This window comes from Hypomesus nipponensis, chromosome 17, assembly GCF_054491055.1.
Source record: "Hypomesus nipponensis isolate SF chromosome 17, ASM5449105v1, whole genome shotgun sequence".
Classification (NCBI taxonomy): Eukaryota; Metazoa; Chordata; class Actinopteri; order Osmeriformes; family Osmeridae; genus Hypomesus; species Hypomesus nipponensis.
In genome coordinates, this window is record NC_140377.1 from 16,881,368 (window position 1) to 16,904,336 (window position 22,969).

The window sequence follows — 22,969 nt, forward strand, 5'->3', positions numbered from 1 at the left end:
TGGCATATTTGTATTGTTCTTTGAATCCTTATTCAACTTCTTCATATTCTTCTTCTATTTCTTCCGCGACACCTTTCAGCGCTTCAAATTTTCAGCTATTAAAACCGTTCAGCTATTTTTAAAAAAATCTGCAGTTTCAGGCTATGACTGCTATATATTTTTACAGCTTTGTACTTCTTACTGCTTGAATTAATATAAATCAATATTCATAATATTTTTACATGGTTTTCCAATTGAGTTTTTTTTTCAAATCCTCTTAAACTTCTTCAACTTTCAAATCCTTCTTCTTCCTCAATCCTTTAACTACAGCCACCATTTAAACTTTAAAATGTTGACAAAATCCTAAACTTTTTTTTTTTTTTCAGCTTTTTGATATTTATTGAACTTTTTTTAAATCACTGATTATGTTTCATAAGTTTTTTAAACCGTTCCTGAGATTTACATGGGTGTGTGCGTGAAAGCCTAGAGTGCAGACTGAAATGCTTAGAGTGGAGGGGAGCTTCGAAATCAAAAAGTATTTCTAGTTTGCCAGCCTTGCCACAATTTTCGCTCTTCATGCTTCATGACTAATTGGGGACATACTAGACTTTTTTTTTTTTACCTTATAAGATGTTCAAATTGTGAGAGACCACAAACATGAGGACAAAAAATGCTAGATGTAGCCGTTTTGCTCCTACGGTGTGTGGTGTGCCATGATTTGACAAAGACAGCACACCACACACAAACAGATTTCCAACCAGTGTCCCGACTGTTAACACAAGAAATCTCGCAAAATCTGTCTAGATTTAAGAATAAGCATGGCGGACTACATGCAGGAAGAAATTGAGATGATCATCAAGGGTTTTCTGTTGCCATAAATTAATTCCATTTAACTTTGTGTTGCGCCGTGACTCCATTTGTTATGTTTCTGTCTTCTCTCAGCGTGCTTTCTGATTGGATATTGTTTCATTTCACGATAAACTCGGGGTTTGTCCTCAGGGTTCCCTCCACACATCAGGATTTCTGATCACAAATATTCAAGATGTTGAATCATGGGCGTCGCCGCAATGTAACTTGGGGGGGGTCACGTCCCCCCCACTTTAAAAAAAAAGTAGTTTGGACCCCTCACTTTTGCGATCAAAATATTAGTTCATGACTGGTCTACTAGTCCAGCGATCTTTCAGTGGCTTCACGATCAAATCCGTTCCACTTTATCAGAAGGTAAAATATACATAGCAATAGAATTCCACTCCACGTTTTCTTGACAAATGGCATCACGCACGCAAATTCAACTCCCATACTCTTGGATTGACGCATCACAACAGCATTAGCCGAGAACACCGCAACATTAGCCAAAAACTTGGCATTAGCCAAGAACTTGAAATGCAGCATTTTTGCAAATGTCGTTGTGTTTTGTGCTAATACTGCGGTGTTCTCGGCTAATGTTGCGGTGTTCTGGGCTAATGCTGTTGTGTTCTCGGCGAATGTTGTGGTATTCTCGGCTGATGTTGGTGGTGTGAACCAATGCTGTTGTGTTGTAAGTAGTAGATTGTTTTTGAAATGTAGCGTTTTTATAAATGTTTCGTTTTTGTTAATGTCGTTGTGTTGTGTGTTAATGTTGTTGTGTTTTCAACTTTTGTTTGCTTCGCTATTGTTGCTGTGGTGTGCACCCGTGGGCCACCGTAGTTAACTCGGAGTAGTCAACTCAAAGTTAAGCGCGGGCATGAGAACTATTAAAAGCCAACATCAATGGAGCTCCGATATAGGATCCACCATGGCACCCGGCGACAAAAAACGTTGCATAGCCTACTCCACCAAACTTCAGATAAAAGTTTTATTTCGTGTTTATGGTCGAGCACATATTCCGGGAAAAAAGACACACGGCTGTAGCAGCGTATAAGTGGCGTGGGAGACATTGCTGCCGAGTCAATGCATACATTTGAAGGCAATAGCCAGTCCATATATTGAACATTTAACCCCACTGTCTGTTAATATTACAGGAGAAAAAGTGTTCAATGTTTTATTAAATGTAAAAACATACTACGAACAGGTAACGCATATTTTGCTTAGGCAGTACGCTTGTGATTGTAGCCTCGACGTCACCTTAGTTTTAATCATATTCGACATGATACTAAGTAAATATCAATTGGTGCCTATTTCAATTGAAGAAGCAGTTTCCCCCAACAGAATGCTTTTCATCAAAAGATGATGATGATTAAGATGACGAAGAGACATTGACTGCTGCCGCAGAAATGGATGCAAAGAATTATTTATGGTAGCTACTGGTAGTTCTCTCCCCATGTACTTTTATTTACAGGTTTGTGCGGAATTGTCAGTTACACTGACATTGTGAGAATAATTAATAGTTTAAAAAACACACATTCTGATCCTGTTGAACAGAGCATGCATACAGTGAGGTGTTCATTTAATGGCAGGGGAATTTTGCATGTGGAACTGTGAAATGTAGCTAATGTAATCTCATGTATACCCAGTTACAAGTAAGTGAGTTGTACAAATTGCAGCTCATGAAGAAAGTGCCAAAAACTGACCAAGAGATGGTATATGCCTACTTAAGTTAGAAGAATAAAGGCTAATCCCGAAAAAGATTTACTGGAACACCAGTTACGACATGATGCATGGTCACATGTGATGTTAATTGTAGGAACAATAACCTACATTGATATAAATTGTTGAATTTGCTGAATTTCTATTTTGACCAAGAGATGTTGTACTTAGGGCAGAAGAATAAAGGCTGATCTTGTAAGGTTATCAACCTGCTCATATGGTAAAATATGGAGTTACTGGATGGAGTCTCAACTTGATGGCTCTTTGTAACTTACTGTAGCATTGCTAGACATATTGAAGTAAGGGTCAAGATTCTGGTGTGATTGTAGTTGTTCTTGGGTATAAAAGGAATTGTGAAGCATTGTTCTGTGGATTCTTGATCTCCTGAGACCTTCTCCTCAGCTCTGGCTTGTCCTACTCCTTCTTCCTCACCTCATGCTTTCTATCTCTGATTTACAATAATCATGGTAGAGTTGGCAAAAGAGTTAATGTCATTGATTGCATTCATTTGCAATATGATCAAATCATTATATTATGTAACCTTAATTTGACCATTCTTGCTCTGATTTAACCCAAAGAGTCAAATAACTGTAATTCCATTGGTATTGGCATTATTTGGTTAATGTTAATACACTGTTCAGTTTCCCCATCTTCCTTCAAACCATAGGGGAATGCGTTTTGGTTGTTTGGCCAATATTGTAAGAACTGTGCCATAAAAAGCTTTTGATACTAGTTGCATACATTTAAAAGTTAGAAGGGGAGTAGGATTTTGGCAACACTGTTTTTCATACCTGCCGAAATCCTCCCCCCCTCATATTTTTGGATTATTCAATTTGAGACAAACCCAAATTATTTTGGTGACTCGTCATGCCCTGTTGAGTGTGCCATAAAAAGCTTTTGATACTAGTTGCATAAATGTAAAAGTTAGAAGGGGAGTAGGATTTGGGCAACACTGTTTTTCATACCTGCCGAAATCGCACCCCCCCCCCACACCCCAACTATACGGGGATGAGGACAATCTGGATGTTGACACTAACTGGGTGATAGCTTGTCAACTGGTATTGATTACAATACTTTTTTCGCTACCAGAAACATTTATAATGAAGCATTGGTATTTCTTTGTATACGTGGTAATGTTATTATAGGTGACAGTGACAGTTTTTGCCATTCCTAATGTTTGATCATTCATTATCATTCCACAAATTAATCTTAATGTTTATCCAAAATCTCAGGTTGGCTGTGACAGCTGCCTCAGAATATTCCATCACTGTTGTGCTAAAATCCAACTGAGAGGAATATGTCTGTGCTGCCTGCCGTGAACATCCCTGACCTGTTTTCATGATCAAGCCTCAAACTTCTTAAGACTCTTATTTAAATGATCACTCTTTCTTTTTTTCTACCTTTTGTTAAATATATCATTATAGTCTTTTGTTTAAAATAAATGTGATGGAACCTATCAAAAGGTCATCATTTATTAGATGTTTTTCACTAGCCATTTACAAAGGGAAGGTCCAGGCTTGACTTATCAGGTACAAAACCAAGCACTGTTAGAAGACACAAACTAGGCTGTGGGAAACAGGATCTATAAAATGGATATGATTGTAAACACAATAGTTGTGTGGCAAGTAGTTTACTAAGAGGGAAATAGAAGTTGAATTCTGGTAGGAGAGACCTGTGAGCAGGGGCCCTTTTATAAAGCCTACACTTGTAAAATAATGTAGCTATACTCATTTACCAGACGATTATATGCCAATTAATTTATTAAGTATACCTATAACAGTAAGTACAACGTAATCAAGAATCAGAAGTGAATAGTTCAAAAGTAGAACTGATTGTGATTCGTACAAATTAATACAAAGGATGCTCGCTTTTACCAGACAGTGACATAACAGCAACTACAACATAATTCACATATTACCCTCATTCCGTTAACATTGTTTTTCAAGTGCAGACGTACGTCTATTGTCTTGAGACAATCATTCTGATTTTACGAGTAGCACCAATACAAATCGTATAGGCTTTCAAGTGCAGCACAAGATAACGTATATTTTGATGAAACATGAATTAAATAGCCTACTGACAGTTTACTCAAAACATAAGGGAACATACGCTTGTAAAAATCGCCTCGGTTCGTCAAACTACAACTAGCAATACGCTAGGAAGGCAGTGCGCGTTCACGCAAAGGGGAGTGGGATTCTGCGGGGGAGTGAGAATTCGGTCCAACACCGGTGTTGTATCACCCGATGCATGACTCTCTGGATGAACCCCCCCCTCTATTGTCTGTTCTGTATATCCCAGCATCAAATAATTCTTACTGTACACTGTGGGCACTAGTATGAGTAACCACAGTAAGTTTCAGGCATGTGACACCTTCCTAGTCAGTGTTAGCAGGGGGTGCATTGCACTTACATCTAATGGAAAACCTGCCATGAAATGCTCTCCCCCCGCATACGTTTCTATCCTTCTACGTCAGCATTATGTACATTTAATAGCATAAATTGAATACCAATACATGTGTATGTATAAGGTGGACAAGTCTGAAAACAGAATAGTCCATGGTAGGTGAGGGATTATTATGTTTTATTTTTCCATTTAATTCATTGACTTAAACAACAAGAACATTTACTATCGTAAAAAAGGATTTGATGGTTCTTTTGATGTTGATACATGGTTGATACATTGTTTTTAGTACTATTTTTTGTAGGCTATGCATGTAAACCTTTGGTCACTTTTCAGGACAGCTGATAGCCTATTCTGGATCAGAAGGATGTTGTTTTCGACCTGTCTGAGTAACCCACCCTACGCACAGGCTAACTGCATTAAAATCGCATGCCTTTGAACGTATACATTAGTATGAAGAGCCATGCCATGTGAAATACTTTGAACCTGCTACACCAAATAATCATGATCATACTGGGGTATATTTCCTTAGAATGCGATGTCGTGGAGCAAGAATGTTGGTTCGCGTTCATTACTATACCGTTTGAATGACGAATTTTAAGGATTTTGTTGAAAATAGCATCTGATATTTAACAGATAACACATCCTTCTCTTGAATTCAACAACAAAGACGGTCTAATGTGAGACTTCTGTCTCCCCTTCTTTTGGATGCGATATCAAGACGAAATCCTTCACTCTTTGAATCGCGCGCGCTCCCGCGAGGGGGTGCCAATCCAGAGAGTCATGCATCGGGTGATACAACAGAGCACCGCAACACAACTAGGCCCTACTACCACTACTGATACTGCTATATCTTATGTCACTACTACCACTACTAATTCTGCAGATGCTGCTAATATTTCTTTAACTAACTACTATGCTAATGGTACTGTTTTGTTTCTAGCCTACTACGCCACTGAGTGCGTTCACTTGACCATGAGAAACCCGATAGCCATTGTCGGTTTATGCCAATAATACGATTAGCGTTACTCCGTTTGTGTAATTAGTTATGCGATTACTCAAACACGTCTACATGATTCTTTTTATTACTCGTTGTATGCTCCACGGACAAAACTTGCACCATCATCCTTCTGCAAAAAAAGTGTCCTACTAAGAATCCTACTAAGAGTAAACGCACTCAATGACTTCATCTGCTACTGATATTACTATCCCAACTAATTTCAGCTGTTAAAGGGGCGATTGATTGCAAAACCGATTTTACCTTGTCATACTTGAATAACGACAGTTCGGTGGGTAAAATGAACATACAGTGAATATCAAAGTCCATTGACACCTCTTTTTTATGCAAATCTCAAAAAGAAAAAATTGGGCTGTAAAACGCTAGCTTTTCAACAAAGCCACCGGTGTGACGTAGGACCGGGGACCGCCCTTTTTGGCTCTGGTCTGTATCTTTGTCACGCCCCAAAATTTAGTTTAGCTGTGCGCTGCTCTGTGTAGGCTACTTATAAGGAATTACAAAGAAGAACGTTTTGAATTTTCAAGGATATTGAAAATGGACCACGGTCGTAAATGCTGTGTTCCAAGCTGTACAGGGAAGGCTAACACTCACAGTCTTCCCAAGGAGCCAAACATTCGACAGGCATGGCTGCTGTTGTCTATGAGAAGATCCTGGTGAAGTTCGACACTCAATCATTCATTTGCTCTGAACATTTCACCCAAGATAGTTTTGACAACCTTGGACCATTTCAAGCAGGATTTGCTAGGAAGCTGAACCTGGAAAGAGGTGCTGTTCCGACCGTATGCTCATTACAACCGCAACCTGTAAGGACAGTATGATGTTGTGCTAACAGTTATTAGCAATGCTAACGTGTCCTGCTGTATATAACATAGGTACAAAGCTAAATACGTTTCTACACACATCAAATGACTCCAGCTAGATTAGCTGTAGTCGGCATTAGGAGGGAAGCTTCCGAAAAAATAGTCAGAAAAAGAACAGCAGTCTGGCTTATTGCTAACGCCTGTCTAGACAATCTATTTAAAATAACTGGAGAAAGGCAGGTGCTAGATACAGGATACGTTAGCATTGTTAGTAACTGTTACTAGTAACACCTAGACTGTAGTAGGCATGTAAACTAGTTTAGCTTGCTAACGCAAGAGCATAGGTAGAATGTGTGATAATTCAGCCTAGTTTATTGGCAATGGGGCTAAAGTTGTTTCATGTTCTTGACTGTGTTTCATTCAAATAAATAACCCGGGTCATGTAAATCTACAATTAACGATGCATGTTTGTCCAGATCTTTGTCAGGTTATTTTTCAGCAAGATATCTAGAGCTAGCTAACTGAAGCCGAGTTGAATAACGATAAGTTTTGGTTGCTAAGCCTAACGTTCTACCCACCCAAGTCAATCCAGTTTGCTTCAACAACAGAAGTGGAAACAAGTAATGTTATCATTTCAAATTATATGTAGTCAATCTGTTGAAAACAGTGTTGTGTAGACATAGATTTATTTGCGCGTTTTTATTTCAAGTCTCCAGCTTCAGTGTTTCAGTGAGTGCTGCTGTTGGCCGTGTTGCGTTTTTGCTCCCCAGCTTCACTCGTTGAAAACCAACCAATCAGCGTGCAGCTTATCTAAATATTAATGAGCATACCATAAAAAGAGAAAAGCTTGTGTTTTTTCCCGGGAACATTTCAGAGGATCTATCAGGGGGCATAGAAGAGCACCCGGGCCATTTTCAACCCAACCAATGTTACATACCCTATTCGGAGACCTTAAGGAACAGTGTGAAATACCCCCAAAAACCCAGTCAATCGCCCCTTTGAAACTATAATATTCTTGTTACAACTAGCTAGCGTACTTCTTCTGTTTAACAGTTCAACTTTCAGCTTCTCCCGCATTGAGGGTTGCCAACTGTCCCGATTTGTCCGGGACATCCCGATTTATAGGTAATTTTGATTTGTCCCGTTTTCCAATCACAGCCTCGCCGGCCGGTATTCATATTCAGTGAACTGCGAACAGGTGCGCGTGTCAGAAGGGAGCGCGAGTGCATGGAAATATTAACGCGAAGGGCCTTGCATCACCAGTGCAGACGACCATCAGAAGCTGAAAGCACTCCTGGCCTCGGCGATTTACCTGACTGAATTTGGTGATTATTTTTTTTCTGGTATATCAGAATCAGAATTGGTGTTTATTCGTCATGAAAGTTTACACAAACAAGTAATTTAATTTGGCAGGAGAGCCTACCTAGGCAGCCATTAGCGGCGCCAACTAGAAAGGTTACAAAGCATAACATGAGGAGAGAGGAGGAGAGAAAAAGGCAACCCCCAGACAATGCTCTTACAGGAGTACAGTGTGGGAACAGGCAAAAACCTCCGCACATAAGCTCACAACCATTTACAACACAACATTACAAAACTTGCAATGGGAAAGGGGGGGGGGGGGGTAGACCAGCAGCATCTGGACCTGCAGCCATGATAGGCGCTGGACACAGACCCGCCAGCCACCCAGGGAAACAAGCAGTCGAAGGCGTTGGATGGGGGTGGGGGGGTGGTGGTATCTGTAGTAGGTGAAAGTTAGTGAGTGAGTAGGTCTGGGTTGGCGCCCTCGACCTAGGCCACATTCAGTCCGAGTCTCCCTATGTAGATTGTGTTTCAAGGAGACGTCCTTGGTCATGACCCTGGTAGAGACCAAGCCACAGATGATGGTCGGGGAGTGGGAAGGGAAGAGCAAGATAGTCTTGCTTCAGCGCTCTCCAGGGGAGTTGTTTTCCAGCAACGGCCTTGGCCAAGGCCTGTGATGGTTACGGGGCCGAAAGTAGATAAGATTGGTGCAGTTGTTTAGATGAGTATACGCGACTCAATTTTCACGTCCACCCTTCAGGAAGGCCTCCAACTCCTCGAACCTCCTTTGCAGAGCCGCAAACTTATCCCTGTTGTAATCCATATTCCGCTGTAAGTTCACAGTCAGTGCTCCAACGGCTCTGCCCACCGTATCAATCAGGTCGGGCAGCCTAAGGGGGCTTTTGATGGCTGCAGCCGTTTCCTTGACTTTCCGATATACAAGCCAACCGCCTATTCCAAACAGCAGAAAGCCTGTAATCACGGTTCAGAATATAAAGATATCTTCAACATCCTCAACGGAAAGTGCCGCTAGACACACGACACGCCAATTGTCCCACGCGTCCATCGTGTAGCCAGCTGTGAACGTCCCGTCAGGACAGTTGGGTTCCCCCAAACCCGAGCTTCTCTTCGAGAAGATGGTGTCAATTGCATTGAGAGACCAGCTAATTAATTCCATGCTTCTAGTTTCGGAGAGTGATGGTGAGAGAGAATCTTGAGACATACAAGACAAGACAGAGCGAAGCAGGGAAGGTCAGGGAGGGGAGGAGAGAAAAATGCGACCGCCTTCGTCGAGAGCCAAGAGAACAAGGAATATCTAAGTTAAGTTACCAAGGAGCTCTGTTGACATAGATTTCGCTAACGTTAGCTACAGTTTGGTGAATTGAGTCATTGAACACAGGAGGAGAGAACGCAACGTTAGCCAGCTAGCTAAAGCTCCGTTGGAAAATTCCAAATGAACGTATGCAGCCCTTAGTGCCGCTTACACACAACAGTGACACTGACAGATCGACAGCTAATTTGAGACAATATAAAGATGGAAAACCAGGCTAAGAAATTTAAACGTAATTACCTTCACGAGACAACGTTTTACCAATTGGACAAAAGGCTATGTTTGTTTCAAGCTCCAAAAACTATTTTTCGCTGAAATCAGCCCAAAAAATTTGCTGGCACGCGACGCGCGCTCGCATTAACCGTGGAAGTCCCTAACTAGCATCACATCAGGCACAGAATTTGCATACATTAGCGGGGGGGGGGGGGGGGCACTCAGCTAAGTTAGATGATGCAGTTCAGCTACTACACTGACTCTTTAGAGGGAGTCACACATTTTAAAAATTAATTTCAGCTTGCAGCTATTTTCTCATTTCTGTATTTTCAGCCATTTAAAATAAATAATTTCAGATTTCAGCATTCCAACGCAGTTTCAGCAGGAAATACCTTTTCTAGTTAGCTACTTTATTAACTCTGTTGGTACGGACAGTGAAGCGATGAATACTGTAACCTGAAAAGCTCTGAGTCTTATCAGTACATACCTCCACAGCAATAAAGTTAATTGTATTTTAATAAAGGAGGTGGGACACAACCTTGTTTACCTTAAAGCAGACATAGAGCCTAGTCAGACCCTCAAAGTCCCACATCACCAGTCCTGGGTTTTAGTTTAATCGGCAGGTGAAATACAAACGGCTGGGTGCTCATGTGTTGCTGGACCAGGGCACTATTAACCCACAAAAATTCCACCTTTACTGGCAGAACTGCTTAGCTTAGTTAAATAAGCATTTTTTGGAGTTCTATTGTTGTGTTCGCTTTGTTTTGATATGGTCTATAGTTTAGATAATTTGATTGTTCACCCTGATTGGGAATATTGTCTAGTTAGATAGCTATCCAAGCGATCCGCTGCAAGCAGTGCATTTGCAAGTAATCCATCGTGAGCATAGCTTTGCTCTACGTTGGCTGCACAATGGTAACGTTTGCATTGACAGTGCGACTTGTACTCCGATTTGGACGAAATGCCCCTCTGGGGGTCCAGGTAAAAAAAGTATATTTAAAGCATACTAAATCTTAGCATTGAGCATACTTGAGACTGATTAGTTAACAGTATATTTTAAGTTATTGAATGATTATTTAATTTGAAGTGTGCTAGTTTGGAACAACTTATTTTGTATTAAATATATTTAAATTGTAATTAAATTGTACAAAAGCACAATTTAAAGTGTATTAAGTGTACTTTTATGTGCTAAAGTGGGACAACTTCAAGTATACTTAGTACACTTTAAGTATATTTGGACATAGCCGTATACTTACTGTACTAAGTACTAAAGACGTGAATCCGAGGCAAAAAGACCACTTCTCTTGACAGCGGTCAGTTATACATAGCAACGGTCTGTTGAAAAATAATTGACCACAGAACGTTGGGAAGCATAAAGAACAGCCGTGTAATAATTTTATTTACCCACTGGCTACCCATCACAGCCCGTATCAGATTCAAGACCCTGGTACTGACCTTCCGAGCAGTGAACGGGACTGCACCCGACTACATCAAGTCTCTCCTGCAGCCTTACACCCCCACCCGTCACCTACGGTCTTCTTCAGACAACCGCCTGGTGGTCCCACCGCTCAAGACCGCCCGATCCCAAGACAAGCTCTTCTCCTGCCTGGCCCTCCAATGGTGGAACCAGCTCCCCACCTCCATCAGGGACACTGACTGTCTCCCCACCTTCAAGAAAAGGCTCAAGACGCACTTGTTCCGGGAGTACAACGGTACTTAGGAATGCTTGGCTGGACCTGATGTTAGTTTCCTCCAGGATCACAATGGGCCTCATTCACCAATATCTTCGTAAGTTATTTCTTAAATTTGTTCTTAAGAAAGTTCCTAAGAAAAATCTATGTGTGATTCATCAAGCGTTCTTAAACAGCAGAATTGTTCGCATGTGTGTTCTTAGAATGATCAATCCCAATATTTCGTTAAAATAGTTGAAAGCTCGTGCCCCGTTGCTCCTATTTAGCATAGGTAAACGTCCCGTTTATTCCTATGAAAGGGCATGATATGGCAGGGCCGCGTGCACACTCAGAGAAATGTCAAAATTACGTGGTAAAGACGGTGGAGGCCTCGACAAAAGACAGAAAAACTTAATAATAATTCTGAAATTGAGGTACAGCTGCAAGAAGTTAGCGACAAACGACACATCATATTTACATAATAGCGTCGGCTATGGATACAAATCAGTAAATAAAACCGATGCATGGTATGCAATTACTCATGCAGTGAACGCTGTATCTGGAGAAGTGCGCAGAACTGATGAAGTAAAACATTTTATGGTTTACCTTAAATCTGAATTCTTAAGCAAAAATACAGACTGTTTTTTTTGTCTGTTACAAATATCCATGAGGACTGCTCTTGGTAGCCTAAAGCGTTCCAACAGGTAGCCTACTCGGCGCTCTCTGCAAATAAATCGGTATGGTCAAAGAAGATGTGATCCCTCCTCAGGGAACGATCTGCAACATTTTGCAGCAGCAATAAATACGCCATTGTGTGGTGTAGTCCTAGTGTACGGAATAAGCTTACTTTGGGTCTATAAATACAGTGATAAGTCACTTATTATTTGATGGCAAAGTTCCCTGTTAACATAATTGATTTGAATTGAAGGCAAAGCAAGGCTAGTTTACAGTTTTTTGAATGACCCATCTCAGAGTAGCTTTATAGAATGTACAGTCACTGTATTGAAAAAAAAAAGACATAACATAATTGCTGCAGTAAAGGATTCATTTGCAACAGGACAAGAAATATGCAATATAGCTTCCATTTACAGTATTACCCGAGCTCTGGCCCTTCTCTGAACGTCACCACACATTCTAACTCCTCTCCCTTGGCCTGGTACTTGTCTTCCTCTCCCTTGTCCTGGTACTTGTCTTCCTCTCCCTTGTCCTGGTACTTGTCTTCCTCTCGCTTGCCCTTGTCCCACTCCTCTCCCTTGTCCTGGTACTTGTCTTCCTCTCCCTTGTCCTGGTATTTGTCTCCCTCTCCCTTGTCCCACTCCTCTCCCAGGAATGACTGTATTCTTACTTTCTTTTGTTGCTCTATATTGTTCTTTTCCCACACCAGATCAGCCCAAAGAGGTTCTCTTTACTGTCTATACCATATGGTCATGCAATTGAAAGAACCTCAACACCTGAGTGTTTCCTAGTTGGGAATCAGCTGTGATGTACAGTATTTGCTTAACTTAAGCCGTTTCTCAGTAGCAATAGAATAAAATACAGGGGATATATTTCTGTTTGAATTCACAATATAAACATCTGTTCACTTTGACTTTAGCCAATAATTTAGGTTTTGAACATGATGTTATCTGTTTTGCTGACAGTGTGAAAGCATTGGTAAATTGGGCAGTAAAAATCGATTGTTTTGGTCTTGGTTGAGCTTGTGTGTAAAATAAGTTCAAGCATTTAAAATGTGTGTTTATGCATTTTGTGTCGAAGCAACAAGAAATGTGTTAATTGTACAGCCTACACAGAGCGAATAGTGTTTTTACTGAATGTACGTCGTGACTGCCTCCTGACCAAGTAAGTGACTTTAACTTGTAGTTTTGTGTTGTGTTGTTGCTAATTCTTGTGTCTGGGCAGGGTTGTTAGACAGCAGCTACCCAGGCCGTTAAGTTAAGTAGCAAGCTAGAGATCTGTTTAGGGTACTTGCCGCCGCGTGAGACCCTGACCTTTGTTTACATAATTAGGGTCATTGTAGAAAGCAGCTAAATAGCCCCGACTCTGTAACCAGATTCAGAGCAAATAGTGTTTTTACTGAATGTACGTCGTGACTGCCTCCTGACCAAGTAAGTGACTTTAACTTGTAGTTTTGTGTTGTGTTGTTGCTAATTCTTGTGTCTGGGCAGGGTTGTTAGACAGCCGCTATCCAGGCCGTTAAGTTGCTGCTCAAAATGATAATTAACTGTTACATTACTCTTAATGCATAGTTTTATGGATTAACTGATAGAAACAATATTTCAAGTTTAGAACATGAAAGTTTCAGTATAACGCAATCGATTGACACCATGCTCAATTGATGCAAGCATGGTTTCAGACCCATCCACAATTTACAGCCTTGTACTTGCCACCATACTCTCCCTTCCTCAAACCCTATTGAGGATTCTTCTCCACATGGAGGTGGAAGGTGTATGATAGGCACCCTCATGAACAAGTTACCTTTCTCCAGGCCATGTATGAGGCATGCAATAACATCACGGCAGACCAGTGTCAGGCCTGCATTCGCCATGCCCGGAGATTCTTTCAGAGATGTTTGTCAAATGAAAACATCCATTACGGTGTGGATGAAAACTTATGGCCAAATCCATAAGACAGGGTTGATGGAAATAAGTAATTAATGCTTTGTTTTGCTCTGTTTGTTTTCTTTTTGAGCCAGGTGAGGAACACTGTCGCCACTACTAGTTAGCCCCGTATCAATGCCAATGGCGTCACCAATTTTGATCCCCAAAACACGCACACACACACGAAAGCCTTATTAAGTTCATTTAAAATACACTGCCCAACCGTTACTGTAGCTGTAGTCAAAGGCAACTCTCATATTTCGATTTTTTTATTAGAGAATATTTCAGTTCATAATATGCATTTGGATTACAAGGTCAATATATAGTTAAATGCTCAGCATAATCTTTTGAATAAAAAAGTAATATATTTTCTGTTAATACATGTCAATTCATTTCCTGTTATTTAGCGAAAACCATAGAAAAGGGGGAATTTTTTTAAGATCCCATGACATGCTGTTTTTGGATGCTTTTATAAAGTCCTTAGTGGTCCCCTTATACTGTGTCTGAAGTGTCTTTCCCAAAATTCAGCCTTGGTGCAGAATTACAGCACTATGAGCAGTCCCACACTGAGCTTTCCTCAGGACGCGCTGTTTCTGTGTCTGTAGCTTTAAATGCTGTGAGGAAGAAAGAGGATGGGGCTAACTGCCATGCTTCAGTCTTTAGCAAGCCATGATGTCTCGAGGAACAACCAATGTTGCGCTCGCACAGTCGTAGCTCGTTTTTTCATTGATGGGCCAAATTCTCTGTGTGGGCAAAGCAGAGAAGGGGAGGTAACCTTCCCTATTGTGACATCACAATAGGGGATTTTCAAAACCGAGCGTTTGAGCTCTGATTTTTTTAAAGGCGGAGAAGAATACCCAGGGCTTGGTTTACACTTATTGAAATGTCTAGCCCCTGGGGGACCAAAGGCAGGCTATAGGAACTCATATCAATGTTAAATAACCTCCTAAATAACCTCCTAAAGTGAAGTTTTCATGTCATGGGACCTTTAATTGTTGCGGTCAGGATAGTTTTATCTATGCACTACAATCAGAAGAGCCACACGAGGTGCTGTGCTGGTGGCATGTCTGTGGGAGTTACGCATATAAGAACTTGTAACCCTCCATGTTTATTCCTCGAGTAAGAGAGGCCAATGAGTTCTGACGGCATTGTTTGGGCATTAAAAGATACAAGGTTAGCATGTACAAGACATGTTGAAGACTCGTGTCCAATAAATGTCTGTTAAAAACCAAGAACGACATCAGCCTTTGATCAACTCGAGGGGAGTAACAGTTACTGTCCATTACTACCAGTGGTGTATAGTAACAAAGTAGAAATACTTTTAAGTAGTTTTTTTGGATATCTGTACTTTACTATTTATATTTCTGTTGACTTTCACTTTTACTTAGCTACATTTTGCAAAGAAAACTGATACTTTGACTCCGAAACATTTCCCCTGAAACCTTCGTTACTCACTACAAATCAAATCTATCTTTATTAAAAAAAGAATCATGAGACCAACGTTGGGGACTGTGGTGGAACACAGACTGCAAGCAGGTTTGGTGAATCAGTGGTCCCAGCTGGCAAGTTGAATCAAATCAAATTTATTTGTATAGCCCTTTTTACACGCAAGCATGTCACAGAGGGCTTCACATACGCCCATAGAACTGCCCCTCAACCAACCTAAACCTTCAAGGAAGACAAGGAAAAACTCCCAGAAAAACTCCCAACGGGAGAAAAAATTGATGAAACCTTGGGAGGAGCAATTCAGAGAGGGATCCCCTCCTCCAGAGACGGTTGGTAAGAGAGAGGAGCAGAACACAAGCTAAACATAGTCATACAATGTCAATGGGTTTTGAAACACCAAAATCCATTGTTCGGCTTTATACACGTTGGATGGGACCTGGAAACCCGCTGTTGGCCGTCATGGAGACTGGTTTCCGGTTGATGACCTGGTCCAGCGTTGTTAGACCGACGACCAGGCAGGTCCTGACAGCTCAGACCCCCCACACCACAAGGGATATGTGGGGGGGACAGAGAGGAGAACAGGGATTAGAGAATGCCAGGAGCAGCTAACAGTTACAGTCGTAATAGAATGAGATCCCCACCGGTCAAGCGTGGACTAGTGCAGCAATTTAACAAAGCTAAGAGGGTATTTGATGCAGCCCCACACACCAAGACAGCCCCCCTTGGTTGGAACATGAAATCTGTTCCGGGGGAAACAACTCTAAAATAGGTTATATTTATACGAATAAGGATGAAAACAACCAGTCCCCCGTTGTCTCCAACTAGTAAACTATAACAATATACAGCAACGGAACTATTACAGTAACAATATACAATAACAGGTTTACTTTATTTGTAACATCTAAATGGGCAGTGTGAACGTAAGCTAAAATTACAATTTAAAAGTTACACGTGATAAACACATAGGCAAACCCACACCCCAGGTTTACATAGAAAGTACACACATACTTACCTTTAACAATCATACAATTGACTAAACAAGAATGTTTTTAATCTAGTTTTAAATGTCGAAACAGTATCAGCCTCCTTAATTGAGATAGGTAATTTGTTCCAGAGAAGAGGTGCTCTATATGAGAACGCCCTACCTCCAGCAATTTTTTTCTTAATTTTGGGTATTACCAGATAGCCGGCATCTTGAGATCTTAGAGTCCTCGCGGGGCAATAGGGTGCAAGGAGACCGGAGAGGTACAGTGGTGCAATCCATGTAGAGATTTGTAAGTTAGTAGTAAAACTTTGAAATCAGCTCTGGCTTGGATAGGGAGCCAGTGTAAAGAGACAAGAGTAGAGGTTATATGATCAAACTTTCTTGTTTTTGTCAATAGTCTAGCAGCAGCATTTTGTACCCGCTGTAAATTTTTCAAGTAGGTAATTGGGAGGCCAGAGAACAACACATTGCAGTAGTCCAATCGGGACATAACAAAAGCATCTATTAGTTTTTCAGCATCATCCTTTGAGAGGAATTTTCGTATTTTGGCAATATTACGTAGATGGAAAAATGCAGTTCTGGTGATAAAAAAAAAAATATGGTACTCAAACGAAAGGTCTGGGTCCAATGTGACTCCTACATTTCTTACCAGCTGGCTTTGAGATACTTTGACGCCATCTAAGTTTAAGGTCAGATTGGATAAATTATTTCTGTATTTTTTAGGGCTGAAAATGTGAACCTCGGTTGTATCCGAATTTAAGAAGAAGGAATTTTGCTGTCATCCAAGTTCTCAACCCGGAAACATATTTTTCCATAGCATGTGGAAATTCTCCAGGCTTTATGGACATGTATAGCTAAGTATCATCTGCATAACAGTGAAAATTTACCCCAGAGCTTCTAATTATGTTTCCTAAAGGCAACATACGGAGTGAAAATAACAGAGGGCCTAGAACTGAACCCTGTGGTACTCCGTATTTTACAGTAGTGCTCCTGGATGAGCAACCATCATGGTGGACATATTGTGATCTATCAGATAAATACGATCTAAACCACTGAAGTGAAGTACCAGAAATCCCAAAATAGTTCTCCATACGTTCCAGGAGAATCTCATGATCCACAGTGTCAAATGCTGCACTTAGGTCTAGAAGAACCAGAACAGAGATAGAGCCCGCGTCAGAGGTTAATAATAGATCATTGACTACCTTAGCTAATGCAGTTTCAGTGCTGTGGTGAAGACAAAATCCAGACTGGAGAAAGCTGATTTGAGGAGAGGTGCTGAGTGAGCTCTTGTGCCACAGCTTTTTCTAAAATTTGGGAGAGAAATGGCAAATTTGAAATTGGCCTGTAGTTGCTAAGACAACCTGGATCCAGGTTTGGTTTTTTAAGAAGGGGCTTAATAATAGCTTGTTTGAAATCGTCAGGGACTTGTCCAGTTACAATAGATTCATTAATAATACTAAGCATGGGTGGTCCAATAATAGGGAGAAGTTCCCTACAAAGTTTGGCAGGGAGGGGATCAAGAAGGCAGCTGATGGGTTTAGAGGAATCTACCAGCTCGATGAACGCTTCCATAGAAATAGGGTTAAAGTGAGTGAGAGCCTCAACATGCAGCATGCTGGGTATAGAGTTGTAGGGGGGTAAATATTGTCCAAACAACCAAAACTAATTCCCCTATGGTTTAAAAGAAGATGGGAAACTGAACAGTGTATTAGCATGAACCAAATAATGCCAATACCAATAGAATTCCAGGTATTTGACTCTATGGGTTAAATCAGAGCAAGAATGGTCAAAGTACGGTTAAATGAAATACGCATTTAATAACTTTGCAAATGAATGAAATCAATTACAAGGCAAACATGTTACAATATGAAAGCTTTCAATCTTACCTACTCTACCATGATCATTATTAATCAGAGAGAAAGCAAGAGGTGGGCAAGGAGTAGGATAGTAGGACAATGGAGAACTGAGGAGAAGAATCCAAAGAACAATGCATTACAATTCCCTTTATACACAAGAACAACCAATCAGACCAAATCTTGAATGGGGTGGGAGAGCCATCAAGTTGAGACCGTCCAGAAACTCCAGACTTTAGCATATGAGAGGTGGGGGCAGGTTTGACACCCAGCCTTACAGAGTCAAATTCAGTGTTGATGGCCACTCCTCCAGGACTAGTCTGTAGTTTGTCCCTGATTGCATAGATTTTTTGGTCAAAGAAATCTAAGAAATCATTGGGAGAGAGATCTGAACTAACACAGAGTTTACTTTTCTTAGTGAGTTTTGCAACAGTATCAAATAGAAACTTTGTGTTGTGTTTGTTCTTACTAATCAATTTAGAGAAATATTCTGATCTGGACCTGATGAGGACTTGCTTGTACTCCATTTGGCTGTCCTTCCAGGCCAGGCGGAAAACCTCCAATTTAGTGGTACGCCACTTATGCTCAAATTTTCTAGTGGACCTCTTGAGAGTGCGGCTTTCGTCTGAATACCATGGAGCCATTTTCTTGTCTTTTCTTTTCCTTGGTTTGAGTGGGGCAACACAATCTAGGCATAACTGAAGAACCAAATTCAGATCCCTTGTTTTAGCATTTAATGATTTATTTGGGATGTCCAGTGCTTCTAGTGCAGCGGGTAGAATACTAGCCAGTTCCATAGCTGTGTTTGGGGTTATGCAGCGGCTAATATAAATATTCTGGGTGCCTTCAAGGCTCTGGCAGAGATCCATTTTAACGTTAACCAGGCAGTGGTCTGATAATATAGGATTGTGGGGGTGGACAATGATGTCACTAATCTTGATTCCCCGTGTGAGAACTAAATCCAATGCATGCGAGTGAAGATGGGTAGGTTTAGAAACCACCTGAGCGAGACCTGTGGAATCCATTAGAGCAGTAAAGGCCTTACTTAGAGGATCTTTTGGGTCATCCACATGGATGTTAAAATCACCCATAATTAAGATATTATCAGTATATGTCACAAGATCAGCACTAAAATCTGCAAATTCCTCTAGGAAGAGGGAATACGGGCCGGGGGACCGGTATAGAGTAACTAAACAAAATGAGGGAGGGGGGGCAATAGTATAAGATTTAGTCCTTTTTAAAGTAGTTGGTGGTTTCATGCAAATTATCTCAAATGATTTAACCTTTAGAGGAGTGAGTTCTAAATAATACCGACGCTGCCACCAGGGTGAGTTATTTTTTCAAAACGAAAGCTAGCTAGCTTTAGTTAGCTTCCGTTACCTAGCAACCTAGCATAATACTTGTAGCAATGCTACTACCTGCTAGTGTTACTTGTTAGCCTCCTAATTGTACATTTTGAAGCCATACTATAGCGTTTGTCATATAGTTTTTGTCTATCGGAAAATAGTCGGTTGGAATGTTCAGAATCACATATGTGTGACGGTACTCTGTGGGGCCCGCTTTCGAACGATCACATATACGTGACGCTACTAATTAACGGGTTAAAGGTATTTACAGATTTTAGGCTAAGGTTGAAGCTAGCTTTATATATCATAGCAACACCGCCACCTTTCTTTGAGACACGAGGGATGTGTGAGTACGCAAAATCCGGATGCGATGCTTCATTCAGGGAGGAATATTCTTCAGGTTTCGGGGAGTCCAATCAGGTCCAGGCTGCATTCAGACATCAGATCATTAATCAAAACGGCCTTTGGGGATAGAGATCTGATGTTTAGGAGCCCAACATTCCAGTCTGGGTTTTTGGCAGCTTTAGACGTAAGTAATCCTTCTGAAAAGGTGGCACTGCTATCATAAACTTAGTAGGAAGAGCAACGGGGGAGCAAGGCTGAATACATATTAAATTGTTATAATTCCAAATAATTGAGGGCCGGAATTTGGAAAAATGGCAGGGGACAGACACCGTCTCAATGGGAGAAACAACATCAGCATCCATGCTGGCTACACTACAAGCTGAGCTATTGGGCCCCCAACAGCTCACAACATGCCTATCAACATACCTGACAGACTCTATAAGAGACTGTGGCCCAGCTTGTTCTAGTGAGTGTCAGGCCTGCTCTAAAATAGCTTCTATATTCCTAGACAAAAGAAAAGCACCTCTCCAGCTAGGATGGAGCCCGTCACTTTTCAACAAGCCAGGTTTGGCCCAGACACAAGACCAATTATCTACAAATCCTAAACCCTGTTCTGAGCAAAAGCGAGCCAACCAGCGGTTGAGAGACAAGCCTGCTGTAGATCTCGTCAGTCCCCCTACCAGGGAGGACTGATAACAGAATCATTGGTTAATCATGTTAATGCACAATTGCAAACAAGTGCTCTCAAAGCCGCGGTTTCTAGATTCCCAGCGATGCCCAGGATGCTAGCTAGCAAGCGACTACATGAGTAAAAATCCACTCTACGATGACTAATTTTATGATGGAAGCAGAAATGGAAGCACCTGCTACTCCCGCAACAAACGACGGTGGTGACGAAGAACAACACCCGTGGCCATATTTTTGAGAAATGTTTTCTTATGTTGGTTGGAGTGAAAGGTTCTTTGTACCGGATGAAGTGCCTCTTAGGCCTACCCAAAGCTACTGAAATATTGGCATTTATTAAATTCCAATTCATTAAAAACTCCCCATCCAACCTCAGGAAACACATTGAGGTAAATTAGGATTAATCCCATGAGCCGCAATGTTAATGTTTAGTTATCATAATTAACATTAACATCAATATTTTCGACACAACTCCTTGTCCTTGGTCATGGTGGCCACAGCGCTTAAAATAATAAACTTCAAAATTCTGACCCTTTGCTTTTTTTATCAACAGCATTTACTTGTACTTTCAATACCAGAAAATTACTTTTGATACTTAAGTACAGTAAATATCAGATAATTTAAAGATCCTGTAAAGCAAATTCCATGATTTGCTTCTCAGTACATTATATACGTGTGAAATAAGTTCCTGAAAGCATGTGCAAAGCACGAAAACTTTGTCGCACTGAAATGTGAGGTTACGGTGCGTGTCCACTGCAGCGACGCAAATCGTTTGCCATTGCTCGCTTTCCCACAGTGCACCACGCTCAGGGGTATGTCAGAAAGATTAATGTAGAGTTGTAGTTCTCTAAAGTCACAGTTGTAGTTTGTATAACGTCATGGCAAAGTGTGCAGACTTGGGTTTACGTACTCTCAATATCATTCAAAATACAACTCTACAACTCAAAACTGTTTTATAAACATTACACGTTGACATGTGTAAAAACTAGTGGTGGGCATAAATAATTTTTAAAAATCTAGATTAATCTCACTGTAATCTTGGCGTTAATCTAGCAGGGCTCCATGACGCCGGGTAAGAAAGGCTCGTGAAACTGCTCACCAAAAGAACGAAGGGGCACCCACTTGTCTGGCAGATTAAGACATGTTCATAGGAACCTAGTGAAAAATATCCTAAAACTTTCCAAGAGTTTTAGCTAGGTTTATAGGTACCTAGCAAAAAATAGCCTCAACTTTCCTAGACTTTAAGCTACGGTACTAATGCAGAAGGAAAACTGATATCGCTGTCTTACTAGAACGTCGTATCTATGCGTTGTTGCTAACGTGTGCTGACATTGTGCACACCCAATGAATTCAAAATTTGTAGGTCACACATGTGCGAGTGCTTGTAAAAAATGCTTGCACTGTCTCAAAAACTGGTCGCAAAATGTGACCATTTGGTCGCAGTCTGGAGCCCTGCCGCAGAGTGTGTATATCACTTTGGTTCCATCTTAGTTTTTTTGGAACACAAACTTCTCATCCAGAAGTTGCAGATTGGGTAGAATTGTGGTTATATTACGTTAAATGCGTTTAACAAAAATAACGAATTAATCCTGTAATTTAATCATAAAACATTAACGCGTTATTTTTCAAAGCCCTACTTAATACACCACTGATTACTACTGTGCACACTCCCCACCCGAATGGCACAACTAGGGCCAAGCAGCTGTAGCTGGTGTGTGTTGAAACTCACTCCTCAAGTATGTAACAGGCCACCCGCATCAACAAATTGCTAGCTTTTTGTTGGTAGTGGTTGCGCTTGGAAGTTGAAACGTGGCAGGTTTGACTCCCGGTGGGAATGAACATTAGCTGTTATGCCTCTGACGGAGCTTGCAAGACCACGTCTGTTACACAGCTACTTTCCCTCTGACCCTTCTGTACTAGGAATGAAGTCCACTGCACACAAAAAACGTCACACGTAATATCTTGTAAGTCACCCAACTGAATGACACACATGCACTTTCAGAACAACCAACCCACAAGCACCTACAACACAGTTGGAGCAGTTGACGAACAAACAGATAATAAGCAGTCCATTCGGTCAGCAGCGGGCCGACTGAAATTAACTAAATAAGTCACAATGTCACTACGGGCCACTATCAGAGCTCACCCAACTTGCCGACCGTCCGAAATGTCAATCCATTATTGGTGCTTCTGGGTACATAAGTCCTCCTGTTTGTGCGCATAACAGTTAGTTTCGGTTTTGCTGTATGACTCTGGCTCTCTCCAATACATGTTACGTCTGGACCAGCGGCTCCCCGTCGACGCTCGGATTCGCCAGAGTACTAGGGCGGCGCTGTCAGTGCGTTGCGCACACCTGTGTTTCTTTTTGCTCACCTGTTTTTGATTATCATTAGTAGAGTATATAACCTGGGTTTTTGTTCTACTTGGTTGTTGGTTATT